At 50.2% G+C, this 3,686-nt stretch overlaps 1 protein-coding gene across 1 annotated transcript in view; it reads left to right on the forward strand.

The window, feature by feature from the left end:
* Nucleotides 1-3,686, forward strand: part of Lrfn2 (leucine rich repeat and fibronectin type III domain containing 2) — a 169,577-nt gene that overhangs the window by 73,202 nt on the left and 92,689 nt on the right. The gene's annotated exons all lie outside the window — the stretch shown is intronic.

The raw sequence follows: 3,686 nt of genomic DNA on the forward strand, positions 1-3,686 counted from the left end.
GTCCGGAGTTCAAATCCCAGCAACCACATGGTGGCTCACAACCACCCGTAACAAGATCTGATGCCCTCTTCTAGAGTGTCTGAAGACAGCTACAGTGTACTTACATATAATAAATAAATAAATCTTTAAAAAAAAAAAAAAAAGAAAAGAAAAGAAAAGAAATACAGGAGTCTGTGTCTTCCAAACCACCACAGCTTGTGAAGCTCTAAAGTGACATAGACCACTGTGACAAAGTTAAGCTCATACCTATGGGGGAAAAAAAAATGCCAAGGGCCACAGATGGAAACCTAGTATTAGGTTCTGTGTAGTGGGGAGCTTCCCTTCCCCTTACCATTGCCCCCTTTCCGTGGGCTCCACGCCTGACAGTTGACCCTTGGCCTGGCTTCTGGACCATCACACACATACTAACAGAGGGAGTGCCTAGGGAAAGCTTCAGGGTCCCCACCCTTTCTTTTCCCTTTAAAAGACACTGGGATCTCATATAGACGCTGTTGCCAGGTCTGAGCCGTGTGACTCTGGAACCCTGGCTCTCCTGGGATTCCTGCACATACCCTTACCTACAGAGCCCTGTAGTGGTGTCTAGAGACCTGAAATTCTGGTGGCTTTCTCAAACTCTCTTGATTGCTCCAGCTTGCCTGTTTGTCACCACCTTTCAGCAGTGTCCCAGGCGGGAGAAGAGAGAGGGGACCGCAGGTGTTCTGGTCAGCCACGGGGGCCTGCAATTCCACCAGTCCTCTTCCTACCCTCATCATGGGAAGACTCTGAGCCTTCTGGCCCTGTGGGCATCACCTGAGCAGCTTATTCTTCTGATTGTTGTCCAGAGGCCCATGCCAGGTCTCTTTCCTGCTCACTGTCTCAGGTGTGGCTAGCCTGTCATATTCAGGATTCACAAAGCAGAGGATGGCAAAGATGGCGGTTCTAACTTCATTTCTGTTATGATGGTGAAAATATTCAGACCTAAAGAAGCTGAGAGAAGGAAAGGATTTATTTAACTTACAATTCTGGGTTGTAGTCCATTGTTTCAGGGACGTCAAAGCAGGAACTTAGAGCAGCTGTTCACACTCACAGTCGAGAGCAGAGAGGATACACCGCAGATTTTTGCTGGCTTGCTATCTCAGCTCTTCGTTAGCTTCCTCTGCTGTACAGGTCAGGATCCAGCCTGCAGAATGATGTCACCCACAGTGGCTTAGTTCAGTCAACAGTTAAGACAATCCTCCATCCATATGCTCACTGGCCAACCTGATCTAGATAGTTCCCCACTCTAGAATCTTTCTAGATTATATCAAAAGTCAGTCTTCTTCCACACGCATATATCATGAGGAGCTTCCCTTCCCGAGATCCTTTCCAACTTTCCAACACTACCTTTGGCTAGACACCACTAAGCATCACTGTGGGGTGTAGGGGATGTAGGGGATGTAGGGGATGTAGGGGATGTAGGGGATGTAGGGGATGTAGGGGATGTAAGGGATGTAGGGGATGTAGGGGAAGAGCCTCTCCTGTGGGGGTTGTGGGGTTAGTAACTTCGACAGGAGCCAGGGGTCCAGGAGACATGAGGGAATGCCTACCGTCCCATGTAGGTGAATTATCACCCATCAGGTTCTACCGGGGTTCACAACCTCAGCTCGACTAGAGACCAGACAGACTGTCTGTGCATAGCCCATTGCCCCCACACATCACCACTGACTGAACACTACCATTGACTGGCCACCACCCCTGGCTAGCACCATCATTGGGGTATACACCACAGGACTAAACCCTCCTCCCTCCCTTCCTTCCTTGGGTCATGGCTGTCATGCCTACAGAATACCTCCAGCCAGTCCACTTCATAGATGCAAAGTCAGGGCCACAGAGAGAAGGGAAAAATCTTTGCCTCCATGATCACAGCTAGTTCTGTGCCCATGGACTATCTTGTGAAGGAGTTGCGGTATGGGCTCTGCTCCTCTTCCCTCCTGCCCTGCTCCGTCGGGCTCTTTTCTGCCTTAGGAAGAAGGAAAATATTGTGAAGAGGAGTTGGCTCAATTCACATAGCTCCCATGTGATTCTCAACAGCCCAACCTGGACCATCCCTCCCTGTCTGGACACCCTTCCGCCATCCCCATCTCTGACACCCAGTACCCCCCAGGGCAGAGCTCAGAGCATCTTGTTACTGTTTTTGTGAATCTTGGATGATAATTATATGTATAAAATTCGATTGCTTAAACCGTTCAGGATTAATCGGCACCAACACACGGAGCCGCTCTCTGCCTGTAATTAGCGATTCCCTGGCAAATGCATTTTGCAAAATAGCACTTGATTTTAATAACAGGCTGTTAGTATTAGAACACTGTGCCCACTTCCTTTCAAATTGTCAAAGAAGCCCCCATTCCTGGTGCCCTTGGCTCCTCAGAGGACTGAGCACCTTCTGCGGAAGGGGTCTTAGTGGCAGTTCTGAGCACCCACCTACTTCTTTCCTGTCTCTCATGGCCACCAAGATCTCAGATGCTGGAAGACTGATATAAGAATCCCAGATTTGCACCATCCATCCTTCTTCCTCCCACTGTCAGAGGCAGCCCCTGCTTGCTCTGTTTCTGCACTTCCCTCTGAAGGCAGGTTTGCACTGCCCCCTCACCTGCCCAGGTCAGACCCAAGACATACCCAGGCCCTGCCCTCTTGAGTACCCTCAGAATGGGTTAAAGACAGGTCCTGCCAGTTTCCTTGGTCACACCCCTGGCTAAGCATCTCCCACGAAGACCAGGAGACCAGAAGTATCAAATGGGAGGCGAAGCTCTCAGAGTGGCCACGGCCAGCCCCGCCCTCTTCCTGATGCCACATGTCCAGCCTCCAGGCCCTCTGTCCTTGCTAGGATTGTTGTCAGCACAAAGCCAGCTGCTTGAGCCTCTCTCAGTGTGGGAAGCACCACGGTGACCATGAGATGGACCTTTCTGTGGGGTGGGTTCTCAGGGAAAGGACAGGAGGCCAAAGAGCTGTGGCAGGGTAGGACAGATGGCCGAGTAGTGGAGCAGGTGCCAGGTCTGCAAAGGAGGGCTAGGGTGCAAACATGGAATTTTCTCTCCTTCTCTTGCACCCCTGGGGGATCTCAGAATGGAACCTCTTATTCTCCCACAATCGCCCCGGACAGACACACCGGTCATTCTTGCTACCGTGGCACCACTTCCAGCTCCTCCCTCTCTGCTCTGCTTACTGTCCCCCCAGATCTCTATGCTGCCCTCATCCTCCGTCACTGCTGCCAGTCAGAGCTGTAGCACCAGCCCACTGTTCTGTTTTCTTCTCGCTAGTCAGAAGGCTCTCTTGTGTCTGTTGGAAGGTTCTAGCTAAAGGTAAAACTGGGTTTCGTTGGATATATTGCTTTAAATCCATATGGGGTCTCTGTTGCCTCAGAGCCCAAGGGGCTCCCCCCAGTCCATGTAATTTTATCATACCTAGCCTTTACACACAGATAGGCAAGGTTGTTCTCAGGAGTGCTCCACCTGGATTTTCTCCTCTACACATTCCAGTGTAGATACAGTTTAGAGTCTGAAATTATGTTTGGCATATAGTCTCTACAAAGAGTGTTTGTTGATTGAATGATCACAAATGGGGATTCATCATTTCCCAAATCCTATCTTCCTGGGAAGCCTCTCCCGTGTACCCTATTCTCTCTCTCTCTCTCTCTCTCTCTCTCTCTTTCTCTCTCTCTCTCTCTCTCT

The sequence above is a fragment of the Mus pahari genome, chromosome 18, assembly GCF_900095145.1.
Source record: "Mus pahari chromosome 18, PAHARI_EIJ_v1.1, whole genome shotgun sequence".
Taxonomy (NCBI): Eukaryota; Metazoa; Chordata; class Mammalia; order Rodentia; family Muridae; genus Mus; species Mus pahari.